Consider the following 12,939-nt stretch of genomic DNA (forward strand, 5'->3'; position numbering starts at 1 on the left):
TGAATCTCTTCCTCAAGCCTCAAACCCCTCTCTTCGATCCTTCTTCTTCAACCTCGTGGTCCTCGTCTGCAATCAAATCTCTTCGATCCTTCTTCTTCAACCTCGATCTTGCAAGGCTGCAACTCATTCAATTTAGGTAAACGTTTTCGCATTATTATCTTTGAATTTTCTTAATTCAATATGTTCAATTAAGAATTTCTTAATTGGGTTTTCGATTGAAAGTATGTGATTCGTCTTTTATTTATGATTTGTTCGATTGCGGTTTTCAATATTTCATTTGATTGAGCTAGGGTTTCGTGTTATATTTGTATGATACTTTCAATCTAATGCAATGTAGTTGATTACTGTTATTTTTTGTATGATAATGTATGAATATGATGACCTCTAAATTTTTTAGTTTATTAGGGTTTTAATCTAGAATTTTCATTACTTGTTTTTTTATATTTAATTTCACAAAATAGATATAATAAAGTCGAAATATGTATAGATTGTAATTAGTTTTTCTCATTAATTTCAGACTTATAAGTTTATGTTTATTATTTTAGCTTATGTGTGATAACTAAATTCGGATTATGTTGGAGCAATTTCAGACTAATTTCAGACTCATTGGGGGAAGTTGGAGCAATTTCTATTGAGAATTGTTAAATAACCCAGGTAAGAATTTTCTTCAAATTTTGTTGTATTCTTTGTTATTGAGATTGTATAAAAGCGTGAGAAATGAATTTCAAACTATTATCATAGAAGTCCCAAAGGATGCTTCATGCTACATGTTTAATTTTAAGAATAAGCAAGAATAGTATGCTATACTATCAAAACATAAATCTGGCCACGGATGGTTCCATTACTTCCATATGTTAACTGTGTAATTTTGGGGAGCCGGATGGAAGTGGGTGGGATGAAAGAGTGGTACGCGGAAATTTTCAGTCATTTGAGTCCAATGAAATCTTGGGTATTCTGCTAGCATTGCACAACTAGTTGATATGTTTGTATGGTGATACGACAAATCTGGAAATTATATAGTGAAGTTGGGGTAACACTTATTTCTTTTCTTCAGAAAATCAGTTAATGGTATGGTTGGGTGACTTGGGTCATTGTTGGATACTTGGATCTGAGAATTTGGAAGAATGTATGGAAGTTTGATACTTTGATGTGACCCTGCAGAGTAGCAAGAGATTCTCTGTCTCTTCTAGCAGCATATGTACAGGTGAGGGAGTTGTGTATAAGCAACTAAAAGATTGTATAAAAGCGTGAGAAATGAATTTCAAACTATTATCATAGTATCATACTATTGTTGTTATACTGTAATTTAAGTAGTACTCAATATTGATGAAATTGATCACAATGTATGCAAATTGAGTTGGGGTAATGAAAATGTGGATGGATAATCAGGTGCTGATTTTGGTGGTTAAGAAAGTGGGTGTGTATAGATAGAGTGGAAGAACAGGTTGGATCTTTAATGTCGTAAGCTGACAGCTTTTAAGAATGAAGACTTTGAGACACCAAATTGTACAACTACTGTACTATATTTTGATGTCCTTGTGTTTGTGTTTGTTGTCTCCCTCTTTCTTACAAAATGAGAGTACTAAATTTGGTGATGCTGTTGCTGGCAGCCAGTATGTAGTGGTTAGTGACTTAGTGTGATAGGTGGTTAACTGGTTATGCAGCAGCAACAATATATTAACATAGCAGTTACAGTATGACATTATGCATTGATAGGCCTTTCAACATGATATCTTCCGATAGCTGTGCTAGAAGCATGATCTGCCTTTGCTGCTGTGCATTGCTAATTTGCTATTATTAATTTATTATTGCTGTTTCTGAGATGTCAAATGTGTTCAATACTGTAGTCAATATGTCTAGTGCATTAATTGTCTTTATTTAATTTTTACAGGGGAGAATTTGTCTGAGATGTCAAATAACGCTAGTGTTCCCACTTCCGCTAGTAATACTCCAATTGCAATAGATGATGATGAAAGTCCTCTAGAGACTAATTCCGATCCTTCTCTCCTACCAATTACTAGTAGGCATACTTCGGCAGTGTGGTCTGATTTTAAGAGAAAGAGAGTTGGGGATGTGATAAAAGCTGAGTGCAACCATTGCTCCAAGCTACTTGCTGGTGGGTCAAAAGCAGGAACTACTCATTTGAAAGATCATATAAAAATATGTCCAAAGAGAGTATGTCAAGATCTTCGACAAACAAGAATGTTTGGTACAAAAAAAAACTTGAATGATAAGAATGACACGATGACATTGGCTCCTTACGAATTCCACCAAGAAGATGGAAGAAGAGACTTGGCAGAGATGATTATTTTGCATGAGTATCCAATTAGCATGGTTGAGCATATTGGTTTTAGAAAATATAGCAAGACACTCCAACCTGGATTTAAAGTGCCGTCTCGCAACACAACTAGAAAAGATATTATGAAAAGATATGAGCTTGAGAAGGAGAATGTTGCAACCTTGTTGAGGAAAGCAAAGGGTAAGATTGCCTTAACTACTGACATGTGGACAGCTGACAACCAGAGAAAAGGTTATATGGCGGTCACCTCACATTTTATTGATAATACATGGAAGTTGCAAAGTCGGATCATAAGGTATTGTTTTCTGGTTACTTATAACTTGTTTATTTTTTTTGGTTGTCTTTGTATTGCTATAGTTTTTTGTGTGAATTTTAAAATCATAAGAATTATAAGTTGTGATGATGGATGATAATAATGAGCCCATATATCCACAATAGTATTGAATAAACAAATAATATATGTTATTTTCATTGGTTTTGGTAGGTTTTTATATGTCCCCGCCCCTCATACTGCTGAGGTTCTTGCTGATGCTTTGAAAGAAAGCATTCAATCATGGAATCTTGATCTTAGGTTGTCTTCTATAACCGTGGATAATTGTTCAACTAATGATGCAATGATGGAAATTTTGAAAGGAGTGTTTCCATATGGCTCACTTTTATTGCGAGGTGATTTTTTTCATATGCGTTGTTGTGCTCACATATTAAATTTGATTGTTCAAGATGGTTTAAGTGCTGTGGTATCAAATGGTGTTCAAAGAATTAGGGATAGTGTTGTGTTTTGGACTGCTTCTGATAAGAGAGTACAAAGGTTTGAACAAGTGGCTAAGCAAATAACTCCTGAGTGTAGTAGAAAGTTAGCACTTGATTGCAAAACCCGGTGGAATTCTACTTATGAAATGCTTTCTATTGCTACTAGTTATAAAGAAGTGTTTGTTGTTTTAAGTGCTCGTAATAATTTATATAAGAATCCACCGACCCCTGAAGATTGGGAAAAAGTTGAGAAAATATGTGAACATTTGGAAGTGTTTAGTAAAACTACCCTTAGTTTTTCAGGAACAAATTACCCTACGGCCAATCTTTATTTTCCTAAAATTTGTGCTTTGAGAATTGCTATTTCTGGTTGGCTTTTATCTCCTCATGATTATGTAAGGAAAATGGCCGACATTATGTTACAAAAATATAACAAGTATTGGGCTAGTGTGAATGGCTTAATGGGAGTGGCAACAATACTAGATCCTAGATACAAAATGGCTCTTATTCGCTTTTATTTTGCAAAAATTTTTGATGAGCATGACTTTGAAATTGAGGTTCGTAGAATTAGTGATCTTCTACGAAGATTGGTTGATGAATATGGGTCTAAGATGGGTAAAACTCAAGGTAGTAGCAACCAACAAGATTTTGATTTGGGTAGTAGTAGCAAATCCAATGAAGAGACCTTTATGCAAGAATTTGCTGAATTTTTACAACAAGATAAGGACTCAAGTCATGATATATCAGATTTGGATAAGTATTTAGATGCTGCTAATGTGCCTCTAGTCCAAGATTTTGATATTCTTAACTGGTGGAAGACAAATGGAGGCACATATCCCATTCTTCAGCAAATAGCACGAGATATATTGAGCATTCCTGTTTCTACTGTTGCATCAGAGTCCGCATTTAGCACAAGTGGTCGGGTTCTTAATCCTTATCGTAGTCGGCTTTTACCGGAAGCTGTAGAAGCTTTGATGTGTACTCAAAATTGGATATGGGCTGCTTCTAAAAGTAAATAGCTAAAATAAAATTTTATTTAATTAATAATATTATTTATTTATTTATTTTAATTAATTCACATTGTATTTGCAGATTGTGGAGAATTTAAGGATGATGAATATGCTAAATTAGTGGGAGAATTAGAGGAAGGATTTGAAACATGTGATATCGATTCTGGAACAAGTGGACTTTGCACCGAATAATTCAAGGCCTAATGAATTTCTTGTTATGTATTTGAATATTTGTAGACTTGTAGTTATTTTTAATATTTGGACTTTGGACAATTTGGAGTTATTTTTTTTTTTTTAAAATGGTTATTTTTAAAATGGTTGATCTTGCAGTGGTTTTTGTTGGATTTGAGTTAATGGGATTTGTATGCACTGCTACTTTTTCATTAGTCTACTATGAAGTCTGCAGGGTTTCAGTTGACACTTGAAACTTGAAAGACAGTTGCTTTTCTCAATACTAAGTTGGCGGGTATGGGGCGGGGAATTGGCGGGGATGGGGCGGGGGTTTGGCGGGTATGGGGTGGGGGTTTGGCGGGTATGGGGCGGGGACGGGGATGGGGCGGGGGTGGTTTTAGAGTTGGACCCGCCGGGGCGGGGACGGGGATTATTTTCAGACCCGACATGGGGATGGGGATGGGGATGGGGATGAAAATGTGAGGCGGGGATGGGGATGGGAATGCCAAAATCCGCCCCGCCCCGCCCCGTTGACACCCCTAATGACGAATCGTTGATGGAATAAGAATTGAAGGTGGGAATTTTTAAACTTAGGCAAGTGAATTCTTCTTTCTTTACTTGTGAAGGAGGCTGTTTCTGTTGGTTCCTCATCTTAGGAGCCTTATGCATTTCATTATGTCTTGTAGTTAGCTTGTAGGTTGTTCGCTACTTATGAGGATTTCTGATAAGGCTTATGGGTTCATTATGCAGGACATTGTTGTTGGGGAAGCTTGTGCAGACTTGCGAAACCAATTAGATATTACTTATCCTGTCAACAATGGTATTATTCAGAACTGGGATGATATGTGTCATGTATGGGATTATGCATTTTTCAATGAATTGAAGGTAGAATTTGTTGCTCTCTTTTAAAAATTGCTTGTAAAATTAAAAAAAACTCTAATTTTCTATGCTTTCTCTCTGTTCTGTTGCAATCTTTGGCAGGTAGATCCTACGGAATGTACTCGTAAAATTTTGTTGACAGATCCACCGCTGAATCCATCAAAAAACTGTGAGCAAATGTTACTTTTTATTTTTTTGTTTTTTGTTTTTCCTGATCCTGTCAACATTTCTTAGGAAATTTGTATAATTAAACCAGCAGTCCAGCATTCTTATTTGCTCATCATACTTGCACAATTTTAATTGTTAAACGAGGGCGGTTGATGATTTGATCATAATGTAGGTTGAGACAATGTTTGAGAGATACAATTTCTCTGGTGTCTTTATCCAAATCCAAGCTGTCCTAACGCTTTATGTTCAAGGTGCTGTAAGTCTGTAGCTCTACATTTTTTATATGCAAAAAGCTGCATAATACCTTTAAATCCATAGAACTGAAAGTATCAGTACTCCTGTCAAACAATGTAATCACATGCACCATGGAGATTAACGCTCTTGCTCGAAAACAGTTGATTAACGCGGGTGGTGTCATTGAAACGACCTTCTCGCCTTGGGAGTACTCCTTAGAGTTTAGCTCTTACATATATGATAACGAGTGGCGCTTTAATCGTGAAGCCTTACTGGCTGACCTAATAAGCAGGTAAATTACTCTGTATTATTTTTCATGGGCATTATCTTAATAAGTCTCTTTGTGTTGAAACTAAACAAGGAAATGGCAGTTGAAGATCCATCAGCACCACATGGAATAAAGCTTGTTTCTAGTTTGACAAAGACCTTTACACAAGTGAATTAAAGGTTAAGGCATAGACTTCTTGAGTCATTTCTAGTTTATTAAGTCAAGTCAAGCAGAAACAGTTAAAAGGACGTCTCCCTCAATCTTTATACGTAGTATTAGGCTCCTCATCTGCCAAATTTGCCAAAGAATATTCTATACGAGTATTAGCTGAGATCAAAATTCCTAGTGTTTTCCATCTTCGTTCACTACTCAAAAAAGCTAATCATAAAATGGAAATTGTCAAACTATGCCTTGGACTCAAGGACATATAAACTAATACTGGAATAGTGGTATAAAGTCGGGTAACAATCTGTGTGCTACCTCCAATTAGCGTCTTGTCATATGAAGCATATGAAAAATGGGTCATATTTTATCATATTTTGGTATTTTTAAACTGTGAATGGGATGTACTTACTGGTAAACTGTGAAAATGTACTCAAGATCAATAATATGATAGACTCGTTTACTAAAAAAGTCCAGAATTCCAGATAAGTCATTAATTTTCTGCTTCAATATAATCTAAACATTGATAAGATTTTAAACTAAACATTATTTGAAAATCTCTTCTTAATTTTGTTTCATTTCAAGATTTGTAAATGTTTTCTATCTTTCTAACATATGTTGCCCTATTTGTGATACCCGCTTAATCTCATACTCTCCCACCCTTACAATTTTTCAAAATAATTTCAGAAACTCCATTAAAAAAAGTCATTTTCACATTCACCCCATTTTCTTTGTAACTTGGCAAGTATTGCTATTAGCTGTAAGAATAATTTTAACAAAAAAGAGTATTTGATCATTTTAATAGGTACAGTAAACATGCCTTATAAATAACAGCTGCTTGAATAACAATTTCATAAATACTAAGTAAGATTTATAACTTTTCAAAAACTAGCTACTTACTTATATTATACTCTGTATTTGACAAGGACATATGCTATCCGTTATTGTCAAAAAAATTAAAAGGACATTTGCTATGTGTGTGGTAACTAGTAAGGGCCGGGGGATTAAAAAATCTATTTAATGAGATGGGAATTAAAGCTAGAAATCACCTCAAAAATAAAACCTGAAAAGAAATGAAAACAAACAATATGAAGCCACTTCATCCTCTGTTTTTCATACAACCAACCCTTTCATTGTTGCTCCTTGTTTAACAATGCAACAACTTACACCAATTTATTCCCTCGATAGCACTAATTATTGAGGGAACGAAACTGATTATATGGCATTGTTAGCCATCAAGAGCAAGCTTATCGACCATAGTCCTGACGGTGTTTTGAGCTCACTGAATCACTCTCATCACCATTGTTTATGGGAGGGTGTCACTTGTGGGCCCAGATATAACAGGGTCGTCAAGTTATGGCTACCCACAAAAGGTTTAGGAGGAACTATATCTCCCTTCATTGGAAACATAAGCTTCCTGAGATTGATTTCATTTACAAATAATAGTTTGCACGGTCAAATTCCCCCTTGAGGTTAGTTGTTTGTTTAGGCTACGATCACTATATTTGCCCAACAACTCTTTTAGTGGGGAAATTCCGGCCAACATATCAAGCTGCATCAACCTACAAAATCTTTCTTTAGATACCAACAATCTACAGGGGGAACTTCCAATGGGATTAGGAGAGTTATCCAACCTCAAATTGTTATGGGTTTACTCTAATAAACTCTCTGGTATGATTCCCCAATCCATCTCTAACCTTTCCTCTCTTCTACCTTTAGACTTGTCTAATAATCAACTACACGGGGAACTTTCAGTGGGATTAGGAGAATATCCAACCTCAAATGGTTAGGGGTTAACTCTAATAAACTCTTTGGTAAGGTTCCTCCATCTATTTCTAACCTTTCTCCTCTCTTCTAGAATTATTCTTGTATGACAACCAACTACATGGGAGACTCCCTATGGAATTAGGAGCATTGCCTTGCCTCCAAACTCTTGCTGCTTCCTTCAATAGTTTTACTGGTATGATTCCCTCATCAATCTTCAACCTCTCCTCCCTTCAAAGTATAGATTTGGCGTACAACCAACTACAGGGAAGATTGCCACAGTTTTTTGCTTCACTTCCTCAATTAGAAATTATGTCACTTGCCTCTAACCATTTGTCAGAATCATTACCAATATCCTTATCAAACCTCACAAGTCTTCAAATAATTCAGTTGGATGTAAACAACTTCACAGGTAGCATTACCAATTTTCATTTTAGACACCTCCATAACCTGCAAAACCTAAATCTTGGTAAAAATAGTTTTGAAGGTGACATCTCTTTTATTAGTACATTGGTTAACTGTAGCAAATTGGATACCCCTTGGTTTGGAACAAAATCAATTCACAGGATTATTGCCAAGAGTAGTAGTCAATCTTTCCACTACTTTATCATGGTTTGATATTAGTCAAAATTTATTAAGTGGAGGATTTCCTAAAGATTTTAGTAATCTCATCAATCTTAGATACATATCCATGTCAAGAACTGGGCTCACTGGAACCATCCCTCAAGATCTTGGAAAGCTTCAAAAGCTAGAGAAATTATATCTCTATAACAACAAATTGACAGGTGAAATTCCTATTTCAATCGGAAATTTATCGCGTTTGAGCACACTGAGCTTATCAAATAACAACTTGCAAGGCAGAATACCTCCAAGCCCTGGCAATTGCACAAACCTGTTATATTTGTATCTATCGAATAATAATTTCAATGGACCATTGCCTAAGAATCTCTTTGCAGGATCTGCCAAGTTTATTGAACTAGATTTATCTTATAATAAATTAGAAGGGCTCATACCTGTTGAGATCAGTAACCAAGTCAATGCAATAGCATTGGGTGTGTCCGGAATAAATTGACAAGGGAAATTCCAGATATCTTTAGCAACCTACCTGAACTTGCAATACTGTATATGGGTGATAATATGTTCTGTGGTTCAATTCCTACAACATTCGCCTCTTTGAAAAGTCTTTTAGAAGTTGATCTTTCTAAGAACAATCTTTCTGGCATCATTCCTGAATCTTTTTTTACCTTTCCCATGATATACCTCATAAACCTATCTTACAATAATTTTGAGGGAAGTGTTCCAACTACAGGAGTATTTGCAAATACAAGTGCAATAATTCTGGATGGCAATAGTAGGCTCTGTGGTGGAATTTTGGAGCTGCATCTACCAAGATGTGTGGAGAAAAAAGGGAAGAAAAGAAGAATGTTTCATGCTCACAAGCTGACATTTATGATAATAGTGCTTTTGTTGGGATATCGCTCATGGCCACATGCATATGGCTCTACCTGAAACGTCGTAACAAAAAAGGGAAATACTCATTCGATGCACTACGGAAGGAGTCATTCTTGAAAGTGTCCTACGAAATGCTGCTCAAAGCAACTGATGGATTTTCTTCGAGTAATCTACTTGGCTCGGGTACTTTTGGGTCTGTGTTTAAAGGGATGCTTGATGGAAAGACGGCTGCCATTAAAGTACTCAACTTGCAACAAAGAGGTGGGTCTAGGAGTTTCATGGCAGAGTGTGAGGCATTGAGGAATATCCGTCATCGTAATCTGGTTGGGATACTAACAGCATGCTCAAGTATGGATTTCCAGAGAAACGATTTCAAAGCTCTTGTTTACGAGTTCATGCCCAATGGAAGTGTTGAGAGATGGCTACACGAAGATGGAAATATGAGCCTTCTATAAAGGTTGGATATAGCCATTGATGTGGCCCATGCAATAAATTATCTTCATTATGAGTGTGGAAGCCAGATTGTGCACTGCGATCTAAAACCGAGCAACATATTGCTTGACGATGACATGGTTGCCCGTGTAGCAGATTTTGGGTTAGCAAAGGTTCTTGATCTTCCCGTGCATCCAAATCAAAGCAGTTCAATTGGCATTAGGGGAACTGTTGGCTATGCTGCTCCAGGTAATTAATATTATGATTTCACAATTTTTTTTTTATGGACAATCTTCCATTAAATGGTATCTGAATCACTTAATTTTATCATGCATGTGATTTATTATAGTAACGGTTTCTATAATTTATATCTAAAATATTTATTATATAGAATTTCTACAAAATATTTGGGGACATTAAATATAATATGAGTATATTATAGGCATACATAGGTAGGAAACATAACAGTCTTTTGCATCATTCATGGATGTAAACTATGTGATGGAAATTTGTTTGTCTTTTAAGAGTATGGCTTGGGAAATGAAACATCTCTTGAGGCTGATCTCTACAGCTACGGAATTCTACTTCTTGAGCTAATGACAAGAAAGAGATCCATCAACGATATGTTTAATGAAGACTTCAACCTCCATATGTACGCAAAGGCAGCATTACCAGAACAAGTGTTGCAGATTGTTGACTCAACACTTTTGGAGGAAGAAAGTGATGAAGCAGATGAAACAAGACCGCGAACTCAAGTGATACTTCAACACGAGAGGAGTGCATGGTGTTTGTCATTAAGATTGGAGTTGCTTGCTCAAGTCAATATCCACATGATCGAATGAAGATAAGGGAAGCAATAAGCGAGCTATATCATGCAAGAAACATCCTTTGCTAACCAAGAGGTACACTAATATAAAACTTGTCCAATCAACTATTTTTCTTGTCATTCAACAAATATAAAACTTGTCCAATCAACTAGTACTATTGATGGTAATGTTAGTGCCTAATTGCAGGGGCAACTTATTGAGCATTACAATGCTCAAGATGATTGGCCTCGCCGTACTAAATCCATAGCAAGCCAAAGAAGCTAGCATCTTGCTACTCTAGAGGTGTTCTGTGCATGATTATAAAAGAAATGATACATTTCAGTATGAGCACAGATAAAAGTAGTTAATTTCATTTTATTTCCTGTAGCTTAGTAGCTATTATATCATACGTGCATCTAAGTATTGTAAGTAACTTCTGTTCTTTCCTTAATAGTATAATCAATTCATGTTCCGTGATTATGTCTATGGAGTAGTTGAATTAGAAATTTCAAACTAATTGTTCTATTTACATTTTATTTGTCCTTAATTTCCGACACTACAAAACACTGAGTTAACCTCATTTTTGGGGAAGGCAAAATTATTGATAATGACATTAAAATTGAAAAGTATTTCACATTTGATATTAGAAAAAATGTCAAAAATAATACAAACTTTGAGCGGTCTTTTAAAAACAAGTCAATCTTTTGGTTATTTCTGAATAATACAAAGTTTGGGGAGTATCCGCTTTAAACAAGTTATAACCAGTTGGTGACTTGATTAGCGAGTATATGAAACCCCCTTGTCGGCCGCCCAGCCCCTCCCCGTGCCAGCAACACCAACCACGGCATCCATACCCCTTCCCTCTCCCCTCCAATCCTCGACTGCCACTTACCACGAAAAACACACGAATCCCCCACCAAAACCCCTAACCATGCTCAGAAACTTCGTCAAAACTCGAACTCTTCGATATCACCACCGATTCGGTATAATTTCTTAATTCAATATATTTTTATATTAAAATCATTTTTGTTTGTTTCGATTGAGGTTCTGATTTTGATTTTGAAATTTCTGGATAATTACGTCACTATAATTAATCAAACGATAAACAAATCAAGGAAAACAACAACAATGGCGGTTCTCCATCTCCATTACCATCACCACAACAACAACAATCATCGAATTCAGAGATCTCGAATGTGAGAATTTCATCACCAGAAACTCCGATCTATCCATTATTCGAGGGTCGGGGAAGGAGCGTTTGGGGGTTTCGGGGATGGGGGAGCAAGTTTGTGGGTTTTTTGTGGGGAGGGGAGTGAGAGGTGAGAGCGGCGCTACTTGTTGTGGTTGTTTGTTTGCGGTGGGGAAGACGGTGGCAGAGGTGTGGTTGTTGCAGACTGATGCGATTCGGAATACAGAGATGAAATCACAACCGGACAATGACTATGTATTTTCGCCCAATCCAACCTTAACTGATTTAAGGAGTATTGGTATACAATTAACTAGTGAATATCCAATATTGTAGAAGGGAACTCACGAGGATTAATTATATAATTGCAATTGTAATTGATAGTACAAGAGATAGAGAGAGGGAGAGGAAAGGATTGATTGATATATTATCCTTATTACATGAGCATTGCTGGTTTTTATATAGCTGCCTAATACATTCCCCTTACATTAACAATATCAAGCTAGCCTGATACATTCCCCTTACATCAACAATATCCAGCTAAGCATAACCGAATGAGCTGATTTCAAGGAAGTTTGTTATATTAAGATTCTTATTCTAGAAGATTACTTGGAAAGCTTAGTAAAGCCGTTTTCCTTTCCTTCTCCTGTAGTCACGTGCACTGCATGCTTGCTCATAATATGGCTCACATCAATACTCTCCCCTTCAGTTGATACTTGACCCCAAGGATCAAAATCAGGGAACCTGTCCTCAATGCTGTGAGCATCTTCCCAAGTGGCATCTTCTGGGGCGGAATTTGACCACTGGACCAACCATTGAACCACAACATGGTTATTTCTCTTGACGCCTCTCTTGCTGATTACTACAGTAGGAACCTTTAGGTCAAGGGTGGATGGCAATGAGAGAGGAGAAGGGTCTGTGTTTGGGGGAATGGGACCATGGTAGGCTTTGAGTTGAGAGACATGGAATGTAGGATGGATTCTTGCTGTGGGAGGTAGTTGAAGAGTGTATGCCACCTTTCCAACCTTTTTCACAATCTGGTAGGGGCCAAAATATCTCATTGCAAGCTTCTGATTAGGCCTATGCTCAAGTGACTGTTGCTTATAAGGTTGGAGCTTGAGGAAGACCCAACTTCCCTCTGAAAAATTTATGTCTGTCCTGTGCCTATCAGCAAGCTGCTTCATTCTGTTCTGAGCAGTAGAGAGATGTTGTTTGATGAGGAGTAAGGTTTTTTCCCTTTGTTGCAAACTTCTGTCCACACTATCGACTAAGCTGGCACCATCTATGTAAGGGATGTGAAGTGGAGGAGGTTGGCCATACAAGACTTCAAATGGAGTTGTTTGGATGGCTGATTGAAA

The 12,939-nt window shown here is 36.7% G+C and overlaps 1 long non-coding RNA gene across 3 annotated transcripts; it reads left to right on the forward strand.

Moving 5' to 3' along the window:
- Positions 1-4,502: 4,502 nt before the first annotated feature.
- On the forward strand, positions 4,503-10,875 carry LOC110715177. 3 transcript variants are annotated; one of them, XR_002510253.1, is made up of 7 exons: positions 4,503-4,804; positions 4,981-5,115; positions 5,212-5,528; positions 5,673-5,803; positions 9,015-9,838; positions 10,115-10,491; positions 10,603-10,875. It is a non-coding gene; the product is annotated as an uncharacterized LOC110715177 (long non-coding RNA). The 3 variants fall into 3 exon arrangements; XR_002510251.1 differs by having other exon boundaries at positions 5,212-5,278; positions 5,450-5,528; positions 5,673-9,838; XR_002510250.1 differs by having other exon boundaries at positions 5,673-9,838.
- Positions 10,876-12,939: the final 2,064 nt, after the last annotated feature.

This window comes from Chenopodium quinoa, unplaced genomic scaffold, assembly GCF_001683475.1.
Source record: "Chenopodium quinoa cultivar QQ74 unplaced genomic scaffold, ASM168347v1, whole genome shotgun sequence".
In the NCBI taxonomy this organism is placed as follows: Eukaryota; Viridiplantae; Streptophyta; class Magnoliopsida; order Caryophyllales; family Amaranthaceae; genus Chenopodium; species Chenopodium quinoa.